We start from the raw sequence: 17,583 nt of genomic DNA on the forward strand, positions 1-17,583 counted from the left end.
TCTGTAGGGATCTAGCTAGAAAACCAGATCCCACACCATTTCAGGGTCAGCTGGGAGTTATTATTCTCGAGGTCATGGTCTTTACAGTTCAGGGCACTGAAACCCCCATAGTCATCTGTGTTGAAGACAAAGGCAAAGAATGTGTTTAACACCTCTGCCTTGTCCATGTCCCTGTTTGTGAGGTGAGCATCCACATCGTATACTGAACAGATGTTATTTTTATACTGCTTATTGCCATCAATATATTTGGAAAAAAAAAAATCTTTTGTTGTCCCTGACACTTCTGTCACCTTGAACTGCAGCTGAACTTTGGCTACATGAATTTTCTCCCTACAGCGGCAAGCAGCAGCTCTGTATTCTTCCCAAGCTACCTGATCTTGCTTCCACTGGGCATATACCTTCCTTTTCTGCTTTACTTCCAAGAGGACAATCCTGTTCAGCCAAGCTGGCCTTCTACCTCATCTGCTTGACTTAGGGCATTTGGGAATTGCCTGCTCCTGTGCCCTTTCAGATGTGATGTTTAAAAAGTAACTGGCTCCAATGGATCCCAGCAAAAGCATTTTCCCAGGTGACTTTAGTCATTAGTTCCTTAAGTAGCCTGAAATATGCTCTCCTCTCATCCAGTATTGAAGATTTGCTGTCACTTTTCCTCCTTTCAACAGAGATTTTAAACTCAATCACTTCATGGTCACTGTGGCTAAGATGGCAGCCATTCACTACTTTGTTCATGGCATCCTCTCTGTTGACAAGCAGCAGATCAAGGAGGGCATCTTTCCCACTTGGCTTCCTTAGGGGCTGCTCCATAAAGTTGTCACCCAATTTTCTTTTGGAATCTTCTGGCCAGTGTTATACCAGCTGTGTGATGCTTCCTGTTAATTTCTGGCAAGTTGAAGTCCCCCGCAAGGATACGAGCAGTTGACTTGGAAGCATCCCTTCCTGATGCGGTGCCGGAGTCATGGCTAGCTCTATCCCACGGCACCACACTGGGAGTGGGGAACAGCTCCTGACCTAAAGGACAAGAGCTGAACCTTAGAGCTTCTTCTCTACAGCACTTTGGATGTCAGCACACAGAGGAGAGAAAGGAACATGGAGCAGGGTCTTGGTGTGGGTTCCAGAGAGAGGCTTATTCCTGAAGGGGTCAGGGACCAAAGAACGCTGAACAGGGGTGTACAGGGGTTTTTATATAGGGGAGGTTTAAGTGGTGGGTACAAAACTCCAACCAGTAGGGAATCTGTGAAGGAGGAGTGAAGGGAGAAGATTATAATTGAGGGACCAAAGGGAAAAGGGGGAGGTGAGGGCAGTTCACATGGGCCAATGGGGCTTCGAGTATTAGGGGGATTCAGGATAGGGGTGTGTACACCAAGAGGGATTGACAAGGGACTTTCTGGAACAAGGGGTAGAACAAGGGGGAATTGACAATTAAGGGGAGGAGGGACAGGGAAGTTTTCAGGGAAGACAGAAATCCAAGGGGAATACACAACAATACGGGGGGGAACCATTTGAATAATGATGATATTGGTTCATATTCCAATGAACCAATGGAATAAACCATTTACATAAAAATACATACATTTTTACATAAAAATACATTACAACATAATAAAAACACACCACAACACTTTACCTCCTCAAAGAATAATTCATTGGTGTCATCATCCTGACTGGGAAGTCTATAGTGGATTCTCACAATGACATCCACATTATTTGTTTGCCTCTTGATTTGTACCCAGAGGCTCTCAACTGTGCCATTGCTGACTTTGAGTTCCATACATTTTAAGCTTTCTATCACATACAGTGCTAACCCTTTGCCTCTTCTATCTTGTCTATTCCTCCTGAAGAGCCTGGAACCGTCCAACAGGGCACTCTAGTCTCAGGACTCATCCCAATAGTTTTCGCTTATACCAAAGATGTAAAATATCTGGGACTTTGCCAAAGCCTTGAGCTCCTGGTGTTTGTGCTTCATGCTGTGTGCATAAGCATAGAAACATTTTGGGTGTGTTACACTGTAGCATTTTATGACTTTTTTTTATGATACATTTTTAAATTTAATTTTGAAACCTTTCTCCTCAGTTTTTGAATGTTTTTTGGGGGGCTTTTTTTTTTTTTCCTAGGAAACCAGACCAGGACAGGGTTAAAATTAATGTAGTTTGGGCCTTGTTTGTGGCTTACAAAGCTTATATGAAATGGTGGACGAGGCCCTAGGAAACCACATATACACTCATTTAATTTCTTTATTTGATTTCCTGTATGAAATCAGGAAATTGTGTTGTCTTTAACAATGATTAAGGTAAGTTGAAGCTGAATTACTTTCTCAAATCAATAGGTAATTCTTCAAGAAATTAAAATGATTGCTGACATAATTTTGGAAGGACTTCCTGATGTTGCCTATGGAAATCTTTCTGAGCAAATCTGGATTCATTCTCTAGTGCTGTCACTCAGTACCCAGTACTCAAAACTCATGTGTCCAGGGTAAAGGCTAGAAAACCTTTTTATTGCTGTTTCTAAAAAGAGCATGTTTTATGTTGATCCAAGGTGACTAAAAAACTTCTGAACTCCTTTGGGTCTGAAGAGCATTTTGCCAAGTTGTAGACACAATGCAGTAGAAATAAAAGGAGAATGGTACATTTGTGTGTTGGCTCTACACCAACAGTAATTTCATCCATGGTAAGCAATCATTTGAACCCAAGGAATCTTGTCACTAGCAAAAATAGCCATGTTCAAGTTTGAAGACTTGGGAATAGAACCAATTCCTTGCTATACTTAGAAGTTAGCCTCTGCTGTTGCATTGACAGACTGCATCTTATCAGCAAAGTCTTCCTTCATAGTTCTCACTGGTACACTATGGTAAGATGGTCCAGCTGTATGCCAAAGTATTTGTCTAAAGGAAAATTGTATTGTGTCTGCAACGTGTTCACGTTTGCTTGGATATGAGATAAAACCATGCATTTGTGACATAAGAGCTCAATATAATGTCACATCAAGTCAGGATGACCTACTGCATTGTAAATGCTTCATTTTCTATATTCTCTGGGTTGATAGAATGTACTCAGATTGAAGATTTTTTTAGAATCATAGAATCATCAAATATATGTCAGTGGCATTTAAGGTGATGAGCTTAGAACATTCTGTATCATAGATATCTTCATTTGGTCATTGAATTCTAGCAGTCTCCAAAAACTGAGAGGTAAAATGTTTGGTGTAGTAGGCTGTTGAATGCTTGGCTGCATATGCCAGCAGTAGTTTATAAAAGATTCTCTTCAACATTTTAAAGCTACTACTGCTTTTTTTTAGTTTGAGGAACCATTTGTATGGAATATCAGTGGTTATAATGGGTAGTGCTTTTGTCAAGACTGAGAATTGAAAGCAGTGGCAATATAATTTAGAGGTTATATGGTTCAAGGTTAGGTAATAAAACATGTTTTTATATGGTCTTTGCTTTATCTGTTCTGTGAATAGAGACTAGGGGATTGATTACTTGCTACTTTACCTTTTGTACGTATATTTACACACATTAAAAGGCTAAAAATCACAGCCACATTCCTTTCAGTGTTCTAATTGCACAGATGCAGGTGTCCAGACCATTGTCTCTCATGCACATACATAAATGCTTAAAGAGTACCTCTAATTACAACATGACAAAGAAAAGCTGTGTTCTAGTGGCATCTCGAGTTCGATTAGAAAGCAAAAGCTTCTGCTTATAATTGTTTCTATTAAGATCTGTACATTTTTCTAATTTAGGGCACCAAGAACTATGTGGGGATTAAAGCATGCCTTTTAAATAGTTTGTAAACTGCTTGTTCTGTTCCTTAAATTGACTTCTAACCCTATTAATTTATGGAGAAATGGGGTTTAGTTTTTTGGATTGTTTTGTTTCTCAATGAACATTTAAAACTTGGATAAGATTTCTGTTGTAACCAAATTATATTTTATACCATGTAAACAAAGTTGTAAAGAGTCATACATTACATGTAGCTCTGGTGGTAGCAAGATAAAGCTAATATCAATAAATGAGGGAATGGGAAATCAGATGCCTTCTCTTTCCAGTGTGCAATCAGAGTAAGCACCTCTATGATGGGCAATTACCTTAACTGCCTGCCTAAAGCAGCAGCGAGTTGCATGATCAGTTCAATGCACAAGATTATACCCTCCCCACGACTTAATGAAGAAATTCAGTCTGCACTGATCGCTACCATATAATTCCAGTGTACTGCTTTTAAATTTGTTAAGAAGCAAAAAAAGTACTAATTAACATAACCTAAGATAACTAAGATAACTAAGATGACTAAGATAAGTCGGGAAGCAATGAGAATTATTTTATTATTTCAGTTATCACAGAACTGCCCAGGGTAGAAGGGACCTTAAGAAGATCATCTAGTTCAACCTTTTGTGGGAAGGGGACCCTCAATGCAATTGTGTAGTGCCCTGCTGTATTGCATCTTGAAAACAAATATCAAGAACTCAAATGTCAAATTCCTATTGCCCATAGCACAGAGTGATATGGTGATGGCTCAGAATCACACGGCAAAAGCTTTCTCTTTCTGCTGAAAAATGCCAGAAATGTTAATTTATTTCCACTAATTTTATTTAACAGGTTTGACTTGGCTCTAGTTGAAACAGGTAGAAAAAAATAAAACGTTATACTTAAAGCAATTTATAGTACAAGATACCTCCTTCTGGCTGTGGTATTTCTAGCAAAATGAAATCACGAGCATTCCTAATCCTTTGTTTCAGTCTGTGCTGTTTAGTAATCTGTGAGGGAAGAAAGCCAAATAAACAGCTGGCGTGTTTTAGCAGTTACTACCGGCTTCTCTCTTGGCTGTCTCTGTCGAATATGAGGGATTGCCTGGTGAATATAAAGGCAGGGCTGAGTGCCACACATTCTCATCTTACACTTTGCTGTTATGCTGAGCAGTTCTGGCACAAAAGAACTCTACAAGCAGTGTGGCTGCTCCTTGGTAGGAGAGAGTGAACCCTTTCCAGGGCCACATACACACTGTGACAGCAACTCTTCACAATCCTTCACAGTTCTGCTTCTAGTGTAGGGCCTCTGCCTCTGGCCATAGTGACTGAAGTAAATGCATGTTAATATAAGAAAAGTAACATCCTTCTTTATCTCAAAAGGGAAAAGGTAGTGTGTGCTTTTTGTGGGATGATGAAATGAACGTAAAAAGGATATCAGTCATAAACATGAGATACTGCAGTGAAGAAGTTTGTTTCACTTCTTAGAATGACTTTTCCAACAAGGAAAAATTTGAACTTAGTTAATATTCATGAATTAGTTTGCATTGTAAGTGTAGTCAACAGAGCATTTGCACTGTGTAGCAATATGCAGACTCTTATGGATTATTTTAATTCTATCTTCCATAATTTCTATTTTAATGTTATCAGTTTCAGTCTGTAGAAATTGAGAAGATCAATATTACTTTATTGTCTCAGTGTGGTTTTAAAAAACCTCACCAATTTTGAATTAATGAACACCAATCAATTGCAAATGATTACTTTTCACAATCCTATTCCTAGTTAAGAATATTTAATGTGCCTTTATTCCTATTTTTCAGTCACTATCTCAACTTGCTGCATTTTCATTTCATTTCACAAGTAGCTAGTATTGAGTTACACAGTGATGTGAAATCAACTTCACCATTTGAGAAGGGAAGGGCTACTCTGAATTTGTAGTAATTTATATTTATTAGTGAATACAAATTTACAAAAATTGCTTAATTTAATTCAGTAAAAAGTTATTTTGTTCAATGGGCACTTACAGGTTTGTATCATGCTTATCATGAGGAGGTTCCATGTCTCAATCTGGCCTCTAGTTGGTACTGTAAAATTTGCATTTTGAGCTACGAGGCTTAACAAAGCCTGAGTGTTACCTGTGGGGTGCTCAACTCTGTTTGGCTGTGTGTCTATTTTCATTTTTTATGGCAAACTTTTTCATACAGCATTTCTTATTCTAGAAATTCGTTTTTATTTAAAAATCTTGGTTGTAATACTGTGCAAAATGCTGTGATTCCTGATCTCAGTCTTGTCTTTCTGGTCTTTATGTCACTAATGATCTCTTCACTTTAGATAAATGCTGTTTTCCTGTAACTTGTTTAGAGATCAACATAATGACTTATGTCCAGTGTAAATTTTCAATGTAAAATTTATGTTAAAAAATTTAAAATTTATGCAAATTTGCAGCTCAGGCCTCCTGTTTACACTAATTTAAGTTACACCAATATACTGGTGTTTCTATATTCCTTTGTCAGATTCTGAGTCTGGTGCAAATGTCCATACTCTTACATATATCTTGTCTTCAGTTTGTGCTGGGTGAATACTGTACTTGTCGGTACATTAACTGAATTGCAGTTACATTTCAAACTTTTGCCAAGCAATGCATGCATATAGGTGCATACATTACCTTTCTTTGTAAAGATTTTAAAGACAAGGTTGATAATTTTTTAATTTGGATAGTTTAGTTATCTGAACCGTGTCTTAATTCTAAGTGTTAGATTCTTATCACATGTCCATATACACAAACTTAATCTACAAAGATATAGCTTCATTTAGATATGCAGTGTCAAAATACTGGCTTCTACAGCCAGTGCTCAGTCTGCCTTATTTCAGAGCCGCCTGCTTTTTGTAACCTAATCCACAACTGTTCTAAAGTCTTTTGCCTGTAAATCTCCTTTAACCCATCCCTCAACCCTGATGAACTCTGGTAAGTGTGGTAAGTCATCTGCCTTTTCTATTGATGGTAATAAATTTATTTTCCAACTTAATTAAAATGTACATATACAGTACCTTTCTGAATGCTGGGATACAGGCCATCCAATACTAGAATTGTATATTCCTTTTCACTGACTGATTTCTTTTTACTTATTCTGGTGTCACTCTTCATTTCATTAATTTTTCATTTTCTGCCTCCAGGAAACTTCTCTCTGATTCTGGCATGTTTCCCTCTTTCTCCCTAGTGAACATACTTGAGACAAAGAAATCTTTTAGCTTTGCAGCACTCTGTGCCTCATCTGTCAGCAACTCGCCTCCATCCGTCACACTAAGAGACTACAGTCTCCCTCAAAATCTCCTGATCCTTAGCTATTTGTAAAACCTCTTGTTTGTCCTTATATCATTGAATAGAATAGTTCAAAAAATTTCATTTTTACTGTGATGCTTTTTGTTTTCGTTATTTCAACAGATGTCTCAATTATAGCAATAGTAGTATTTGACTAGTGTTTGTAAGCCCAATCTTGTGAAGAAAAAGAAAACATATAGTTAACAGCTGCAAAATGCTTCAGGACTATATCCTCCTGTGGATTTTACACGAAACATTCATGGACTTTCCTGAAACAGCAGAAGGCTTGCCTTTTATTAAACAAAGAAGCCAAAGTATACATGATGCACTGTTCACTGTAATGGCAGGGACAAAAGCTCAGTGCCTCTGAATTGCCTCAGCTGCACTAAAGGTCACAATTTAAACAGTTTCCACTGGTTTGTGTCAGGTGAGCTTGTTGTTCACCACAATGTGTTATGCAACCAGTAAAACCAAAAATGTTAGGTGACCAGAGAGTTAATTGAGGCTCATATTCCCAACTGAGAATGTTAGCTACTAAAGATAACAAAAGGAAGAGATGGTCTGAATACATCCTTGCTGTGAACTATGGCCAGTTATGTTAAATTGCTTGCCTCCACAAGTGTTCAATATTCTATTACACATGAATAATTTCAGGTTTCAGATGAAGAGATAATTACACCAATGGATTTCAGGCTTGTTTGAAATCTTATTTAATATCAGCCAGCTCAGTTTTGCCAGTACAGTCTGAAGTACCATACCAAGAAGTGCTGGGATGTGAGGGACAGGGCAGATGCTTATGTACTTTGCATAATGGATGACCAATTTAGAATTAATATGTACATTGTCAGCACAACTAAAAAGCCTTTATTTTCAGTAGGTTCTTCTGAGTCACATGAATGTGTTTCAGCCAGCCCTTCTTAGGTAAAGGTTACCATTCTCTTCTCTATATACAATCTCTGAACTGTGCACCCCTGGAGGAGATGAACTTTAAATAATATTAACTTAGTTACATCTGACAGTTTAGTAAATAGTTTAATTTTTGTTAATTTTACTGTCAGCAGTATTTTATTCTTGTCTATGGACAATGAGGTCAGTGCCTGCCATCAGCTAGGGTAGAGAAATACAGGTAGAAAGGCAGTCCTTACAGTAAAGGGCTAGGAATGTGCAGGTACTGTACAGCAGGTAAAAAGCACATGGATGGTGAAGTGCAAGCAGACTGGAAGACATTCAATGTCCTGCGTTGCAAGCAGTGCTCACAGTACACCTGCTACCTTAGTCAAGGGTTTGCCCAGGCACCACCACAAATTAAAGACTCAAGGAGCAATCAGAGGTGTTCAATTAGAGAGCTTTGCATACATCAACAGGAAATAATAATGTACAAAAACAACACAGAGGAAATGGCAGAAAGTGTTAGAAAACTGAGTTGTTGGGTGGTAGAAGCTAGCATCTCTATTTCAGGACTTTTCTTTCCAGGGAAGAATGATGTATATATGGCACTGTTTGCAAGTTTCTTGTTGTCTTCTGAATTTATATGTTATCTTCTAAGTCTTACACGTCTGAATACTCATTATCACTGTTGCATAATATAGTTTTTATTAACTGGTACGTCATCATTTTAGACTTGAATTTTTGCGATTCTAATCTGAGATTTTTGCTCAAATCTCTAAACTACCAACGAACTTATATTTTCAGATAACCTAGTCTTTTGTTTTAGAATATATTGAGTTACACTGGAATATATTTCTAGTATGTGCTATTATATATTCTAAAAAATAAAAATAGTAAGTATGCTTAACCTCCACCCTCAAAACATCCTGACAATTTCTAAACCTAAAATCATATTCAGAACATATCGACTGTCTCCAAAATGATAAGAAGACTTTCTGTCTTTACATGTAGAATTAGAGAATCACAGGTTATGGCTGGAAGGGAATTCTGGAGGTACAGTCCCATCTACCTTCTCAAAGCAGGGTAAGTTAGAAAAGACTTCTCAGTGTAATGGCCAAGGTATCTTGAAGTTATGTTCAGATGGACTTTGAATGTCTCTGCAGATGGAAACTGCACAACTCTATGCCCAACCTCTTCCAGTATTTGATCACTGTAAACAAAGCCTCAACAATTCTGATATTTAAGTTGAATTTTCTGTATTCTGCCCATTGTTTGTTCCTATTGCCTCTTCTCCTGTTATTGGTTATCATTGAAAAGAGTGTGGTTCACTCTTCATTTCATGTCCCAGTCAGGCACTACATTTCATATACATAATCATTTATACACACTGGTAAGATCCTTCTAAATCCTCTGTTTTCTGGGATAAACATTCCCTTATACAGCCTCCTTATACAAAAGATGCTTCAGTCCCTTCATCATCTTGGTGGACTTTTGCAGGACTTACTTTATCATGTCCATGTCTCTCTTGTATTGAGGAGCCCAGAACTGATAACACAGTCCAGGTGTGGCCTCATCAGTGCTGTGCAGAGGAGCTTGGACCAGGAGTCCAATTACCTCCTGGTAACGCTGTTGGCCTTTTTTGCCACAAGTGTGCGTTGCTGACTTATGGTCAACCTATCCACCAGGCACCTTGGATTCTTCTCTGTGAAACCACTTTCCAGACAATCAGCTCTCTGGGTTTTCTAATCTTTGGGTGCAGGGATTTGCATTTACGAGGTGAAAAAGTCCTGCTTGGTCTCTTGCTAGCCTCATTTCTATAAAGTCTCTTACTTTGCCTTCCTGAGATTCCTCTTTCACATACAAGTTTAGCATTTTACATTGTGTACTTTTTGAAGACTCTGTCATGTGTGAGTCAGATTCAGTGATGAGCTAACCAAAATTCTAGGGGTATTCAGATATATATTTGGTTTCTTACCTGAAATTATTTTGGGTTTGGATTGTATTATTAAACAATGGCAAATGTTTTCTGATTCGTAATCCCAACCAAAGATTTTGCAGACCTTGCCCATATCTGTATTTGTGGAAGACTAAGGACATAATAGAGTTGTACACACCCCTTCCTGACAGAGCATTTTTCAAGAATTTCTCACTGTCTGCTTATTTGTGTTTTTCTCTTACACTTTCTGACTTTATTACTAATTTTCCACAAAATATTGGGTATTATATATATATACTTAGATTATATTATATCTATACTTAGATATAGTCCTCTACCAACTCTTCTGTACCCTGCTTTACCTTTCAATGGACTTAATTTAAAAGACCCTTGAGGTTCTCAACACAAGACCACTTGGCATGGCATGAGCTACTGTGTTGTCATATGACACTTGATATTTTCATGCATGGTGTCCTTATTCAAAAATCTCATGGTCTAGGCGAAAACTTCATGTCTGTCCTTCACAGTGATGTGGTATTGCAGTGTCAGGTCTGTGACTGCAGCAGCTGGTACCCTGGAGCATGTGGTGCCTGGAGGACATATGGTCCTTCTGTGGTTGGAGAACTGTCAGTACCGCAACTTTGTCAAACTCATTCAAAAAAGCTTCCTGTATGACATAATGTGTTTGCTTGGCCTAGTAGGGCTGGCAGCTGGGAAGCAACTAATTTGGAATTAGGAAATTAATAGAAACTCACAAAGTCAGGAAGGGCAACTTTTGGTTGCCCTTCATTCAGTATTCCAAGAAATCTCCAAGAGGCTGACATCTAGCATGTAGGTGGTGAAATGTCATGCTGGGAGAGACTTTCACTGGATAACCACACACTTCACTGGAAGATCAAAAGGCTGAAAGTTCTTTTGCTACGTGCAGTATCAGGGAACTTCTAGGACAGGTACCATATCACCAGCTTGGCTAGGGACACCATCCAGGAGCAGTCAGGTGCCTCCCTCCAGTGTCAGATAGACTGCAGTCCTGGGCCTGCAGTAAGACACTGCTGCTAGTCCTGGGTTTCCATCACCCTCTTCCAGTGTGGTCTGCCTAGACGCCAGACCACTTGCTCCTCCCAACCTGAGACCACTATTACACACTAGATCCCAGCCAGATTTTCAATAAGTTTTTTTTTTTCTCCAGCTGCCCTGGATGACACAAACTTCTTGGTATTTGTTCCAAGAGCCTACTCCAGCACTATTGGGAAAGACTAAAATGTCAGACAATGTGAAGCAGCACAACTTGGACAATGAGAAAGAGCAGAACATTAGTGAGTCTTTTCGGTTTTTTTCAGTTTCAGGAACAGGGGCCAAAGCTATACCAGTAAGAGAAATAAAAGATATACAGTTTTTATATGTTTATTACACAAGACAAAAATGGGACAAAGATGGGATATAGTCCACAAACAAGCCTTTTCCCAATCTCACATTGCTGCATTTGCCCAAGAGCCCTTGAGTAAGAAATTATTGTATAATTATATTTTAAAATATTAGTACTTGTTAACACTATCCCTGTTTGTATCTGGCAGTGAGTAATGTTTGTTTTCTTAAAAACATCTAAAAACCATCAGGGCTATTTTCTGGATGTAATGACATTTTAGTTTTAAATTTATCCTTTCCTTCACTCAACCCAGAAGACAAATGCCATCACTGTATACCCTCATTCTGGGTCAGGCTCTCAGCTTCTGATATGTAAAAGAGCATCCTCAGATGACACTGAAAGAATGATTGGACTGAAAGTGTATTTGCAAGATAGAGAAGAGGCATCTGGCATCAGAACTGGAGAGCATGTGGAGGGAGGAGAAATGCTGGAGTGTGGCTGGGTGACATCCTCCAGTGAGGCACTCAGAGTTGGCGGGTGCTTGGGGCAACTGTCTCTTGCTCCATGCTAGGTGGTGAGCACAGCAGTGATGCCTACTCACTGCTTTCACAGGTTTGGAGCCATACTTTTAGCATGACTACTGGAGGAAGGCCAAACAGGAACAGATGGGTAGGGAAAGATGTGTGTGAATATAGATGGTGGAGTTGGCATAAGCCTTCATGCAGAGGAGCCCAGGGTACAGTTAAATTGTATTTTAAAAAAATTACTTTTTTAGCAGTTGCATGGGCTGAGAATCTGTCCATTTCCATCATAAGGTGTGTCCTAACCCTTGCAGAGAGATAGAAGAGACTACAGGACAGAAGAACAGGTAATGTATAAAGGCAATTCAGCATGGGTTGGATGATCTTGTCCTGCCTTTTGTGGTACAGCCTAGAATAGTTTATTAAACTTGGAGGACAGTTAGTGAAGAAAAGTGGGAAATAATTGTTAGAAAAGGAGAAGAGATTTAGAAGGAATGGTGAGAGGTTTTCCTTTCAGCTTTTAAGCAAATAATTAAGTTAGAGGTTTTGATACCAGGTGGATTTGGAGGAATGACCTCCCTGATGTACTTACATTTGGATTTGCATCACTTTTTTTTCTATGTCCATTGAAGTTGTACTCAAACTTGTCAATAAATAGGTGAGTGCCTTCTAAAGACTACAGTGAGGCAGGGGGTAAATGCACACACAGAGTGTGAACTGGATGGGTTCTGGTGTTCACCAAATCGTGGAATCAATTAGGTTGGAACAGACCTCTGAGACTGAGTTCAACTTGTCTCTGAACATCAGCATACCAACTAGACCATACCACTAGGTGCCACATTCAGTCTTACCTTAAACACCTCCAGTGACAGTGATTCCACCAGCTCTCTGGGCCACCCATTCCAGTATCTAATCACCCTTGCTATGAAGAATTTCTTCCTAGTCTCTAACCTAAACTTCCCCTGGCACAGCTATAGGCTGTGTCCTCTTGTCCTGCCACTCGTTGCCTGGGAGAAGAGACTAACCTCCACCTGTCTACAACCTCCTTTCAGGTAGTTGTACAATGTGCTAAGGTCATCCCTGAGCCTTCTTTTCTCCAGGATAAACAATAGTAGCTCCCTCAGTGGCTCCTCATAATACTTGTGTTCCAGACCCTTCACCATCTTCATCAGCCTTCTCTAGATTTTCTCAAAAGTGGACACAGGTCTTGTGGTGTGGCCTCAGCAGTGCTGAGTACAGGGAGACAATCACTACCATGTCCACACTATTAGTGATACAGGCCAGGATACCACTGGCCTTCTTGGCCACTTGAGGACACTGCTGGCTCACGTTCAGCTGCTGCTGACCAGCACACCCAGGTCCTTTTGACACTTTCCAGCTACTCTGCCCACAGCCTGTAGTGATGCAGGGAGTTGATTTGATCCAAGTGCAGGACCTGGCACTTGATTTTGTTAAACCTCCTACCTTTGGTCTCAGCCTATCAATCCAGCCTGTCCAGATCACTCAGAAAAGCTTTCCTACATTCCAGCAGATCAACACTCTAGCCCAGCTTTGTTCCTGTGATTTTTCTAACGGTAGACTCAATCTTCTCATCTCAATCATCATCAGAGATATTAAATAGGACAGGGCCCAACACTGATCCCTGGGGGACACCACCAGTGACTAGCCACCAACTTGGATGTGGCACCATTCACCACCACTCCCTGGGCCCAGACATCCATCTAGTTCTGAATCCAGTGGAAAGTACACTTTGGGAAGCCAGGTTCTCCAGGACTGTGGTATGGGAGACTGGCATTGAACCTGTCTTGTGGGGACAGCTGGCAGGCCTTGTTCTGTCACCGCCCCTGGGTTTCAGCCGCCCAGTGCATTGGCTCCACAGGCCATCTTCCAGAGGTTAAGATACCCTTGATCTCTGCTGGAACAGGGTCTAGAATAGGTGTGTCATCTCTTTAGTGTTGCTACTAATTTGATGTGGAAACAGGAATTTGGTCATTAATATTCCAGTTAATGACTAATTTAAAGGAAGACGTGAACTTGTAATGCAGGTAGTGAATGACCAGTGCTGTTCAGAGACAGTGACCCTCACTTTGGTGATGATAAGTCTGTGCCTACCTAGGCTTCAGTGAGGCCTCTGCCTCTTCTTCCCTTCACAACATAAATACCCAATTGTCACACAGGAAAAGTCACAGGCAGCTGAAGGAGAGGAGCAGATGGGTTTTATGTAGGGTTCACTAGTGATTCAGGACTTTGGATGTGCAAAATTCAAGGGGGACTTGCACGAAATGCTAAAAAGGCCTTTCTAGAGGATACAAGAGAGCTTAGATGACAGATACCACTGCTGGTGTTACCTCACTCCTAGTCCTAAAAAAGCCTAAAACATAGACACGTGAAATATTCCCATCTGGGAAACTGTCTTCATGCTGATTTAGCTGAGGAGGTTTCCTAGATGGACGTATGAGCCAGAAACAAGAAAAATTCCTTTAATTGGGGTATGGCAAAGTTATAAAAACTTTGTCTCATGAAAGAAGCCATAACTTTTAGATCTTAGCTCAAACTTTTAGAAATTCTTGTAGTATGAAAAAGAAACCTTCATCAAAACACTAATGCAGAACGCAATTATCTAGTCTGCCTCCAACAAATGTTCCCAATTGTTTGAAGTGAAAAGGGAAGCCAAAAAGTTGTAAGGTAGCAGGTGCTTTCTTCCCTTGTACTGAGATGCCCAGGCTTCTCTTTTACCACGTAAGTTTTACACATTGGTCAGGATGTTTGAGAAATACACACTGTTTTTTTTCTTATAAGCTGTAAAAGTTTTTATGGTAAAAGAATAACTTTTTCCACCCTAGGGCTTGAGAATTGAGGTCTGCTTTTCTGTAAAATGCATGGATCAATGCTATAAAACATTGTAGATAACATACATTTTAAAACTGACATTTGATATTATAATGTTGAGAGATTTTGTAATAGAGAAAAATAAAATACCCCTGGCCTGAACCTGGGATTGGTTACATATGTGTGTACTTTATTTTATCATGAAAGTCCAATTACATACTTCAGTGTGATTCCAGATAAGATGAGGGGAAGTCTGTATTGTTGCCCAAAGTAAGATTTCTTTTTAAATTTAGCTTCTTATCTATACCAATACATATGTTTATTTCTCTAGTCAGTGAGAACAAAGGAATGTGTTTTCCCAGTGACACCAAAACAATGTAGTAAGGGCAGTAGCACCTTCTGTTCTGTCGTGTGTGTCTGTTGCATACTGATGCTTAAAACATTATGGAAGGAAACTCATGCTTCCAAAGAAATAGATAATGTCAGCATCTTCCTGTCACAAGGAAAACATAACCTTAAAAATACTTTCATCATTAGACATTGCATTAGTGTGCTATTAAAAGTACACTTAAGGTATTTTGATTCTTTGTCACTAAATGTTAATTAAAAAGGCCTTATATAAAGTAACTTAATTTCACTTCACATATTTTCTGCTCATTTCATGTATTTTCTTCTTTCTTCTTGGTGCTGATCAGCAGCGAAAGTTTGTGTAATTCATTTTTATAACTGAAATCTATGTGAAAGACCATGCTAAATAAACTGATCCAGAGAGTGAAACTGCAGTAACTTAGGGACACAATCTTAGTGACACATCTTTCAGAACAACTTACTGACAGACACACTGGGCTATTTGTATTTTTGTTTAGTACTCAACTTATTATTAGCATCTTGGCAATACTTAATAAGAACTACATATACTATGAGGCATTTGATATAAATGTTACAAACAGAAAAAATGCAAACTGTGGTTTTATTGTTGGTAATATTAAAGGAAGTGGCCTGCATTAAATGAGTACAAAGACTGCAAATAAACCAATTTTTTGAGCTAAATAAACAACCCGGTGTCCCTCAAAAAAAAAAACACAAAAACAAAAACAAAAAAAACCAGCCAAAAACACATCAGACACAGAAAGGCAGAGTAAAAGCATTGCAATTTAACAGTGTGATGGTCAGAGGTTTCTTCCTTGCCGAAGATGATTAGCTTCCAGAATGTATCAAATTAAGCTCTGGAGTGATGCCAGTACTGCAGAGTCCTTAAGAGAGTTCAAAGATGTAGCCTAACAGCCTTTACCTTTGCTGTGCTGTGTCTCCTCTTTAGATCTTGCTCTGATGTTGTTAACTGTTTAATTTCCAAGTTAAAATTGAGATCTAATCCATAGGAATAATTTATAAAGCATATTTCTATCTGATATGGATTATCTGATTTTACTGAGTAGAACAATTTTGTGTTCCATCATTGAATGTCATGGTGATAAGCATAGTAAGATATAAATATATAATCACAGAGAAAAGCAGTTATACTCACTGTTTTTTTCTTTTCTGAAAGACATACTTGCAAGCTCTCTTTCAAAAATCAGTTTCAAAACTTCTGGTTTTAGAATTTACCACTGTCCTTGGATCCAAGAGATACTAGTCTCCTTAAGACACAAACACATTGGTTAAGGAAGAGAATGTCAGTAAAGTGAGAAAAATAGTGAACTTTTGTCTACATGTTGTTTACTTATAAGAGATATTGAGTATCTATGAGCAAAGTTTGATGTCTGTTAAAGTTAGCCCACTTTGCTAAAATGTCCTTGAAGCACATAAATTTAGGACAAGTAGATATAACACAATGACAGATAATTTCTTCTACCCTGATCCTCCAAGGTTATTATGAGCAACTGATTTTTAAATGAAAAATGGTACAGATTACCCCAGTATATACTGTATACCTCACTTAGGCAAAGAGCTCTTGCTTTTGATATACTTATTGTCAATATTAGTCTTTTGGAAACTTGTGACTCATTTTGACTATATTTTAGAACTCAGTTTTATAGAGGCTTGGGATGTTTCACATTTGAAAGATCAGGTTAGAATGATTAATCTTAGTTATTCACATCTCCTGTTAAATTATGCAAGTCTTGACCTATAATAGGGTTTGAGATGACAAGGGGATTGAGAAGATTAAGTTTCTTTGCAAGGATATATATTCGTGCAGAGCTGAATCCAGATACTCAGCAGCAAAGGTCTTGTGGTCCAGTGCTGGAACAGCTTGACGTGTCTAACTTCTGCTGAAATCAATATGACTAATAGATGCTGAATAAGGGTTATTGTCTTGTAACTGGTACAAGACTTGAAAAAAAATATATAAATCTTTGCAGATCAATTCTCTTTACTGTGTTTTAACCCTTATTACTGGCTTTTTCAAGTTTTGGCAAATGTGTGCATGCTTAATTTACTGCCGTAAGTGTTTCCCTTTAGCAGTCCCATTAAAGTTGATTTGTAGGTAATTGCAGATAGGAGCCTTACAGTTTGTTACATCTGAGTAAAACAGTCAGAAGATTGAGCCCACCATATTGTTGTAAAATTATCATGAAAATTGACATTTCTGGTTCTTGTTACAATATATGTCACAAATAATGGATTAAATTTATGACACTTTTTTATTGCTGTCCTATTTTTTGCTGATGAACCAGAATGGATTACCAGATTACTCTCTTAGGGAAACCCCTAAACAGAGACTCCAGCCATTAAAAAGTGAATGTAATTCCATTTTTGTCACAAAGTTTTATAAGAAGAAAATCTGGCATATGGTTAATCCCCAATTATGGAATAAATTTAATATTGCCTCAAAATAATTATGATTACTGAAAATATAATCAACCTTGTTCATTTTTTGGTATTTCTCTATAATGTGTTGAGGTAAATAGATGTGTTTTAAAAATATGTATTTGTAAACAGAAAACAGTTATATTTGTGAGTGCATCTGGTACATGTTTGAGATAAA

The 17,583-nt window shown here is 38.5% G+C and overlaps 1 protein-coding gene across 17 annotated transcripts in view; it reads left to right on the forward strand.

The window, feature by feature from the left end:
• Positions 1 to 17,583, forward strand: part of MYT1L (myelin transcription factor 1 like) — a 333,945-nt gene that overhangs the window by 153,056 nt on the left and 163,306 nt on the right. The gene's annotated exons all lie outside the window — the stretch shown is intronic.

The sequence above is a fragment of the Cyanistes caeruleus genome, chromosome 2 (assembly GCF_971803275.1).
Source record: "Cyanistes caeruleus chromosome 2, bCyaCae1.hap1.1, whole genome shotgun sequence".
In the NCBI taxonomy this organism is placed as follows: Eukaryota; Metazoa; Chordata; class Aves; order Passeriformes; family Paridae; genus Cyanistes; species Cyanistes caeruleus.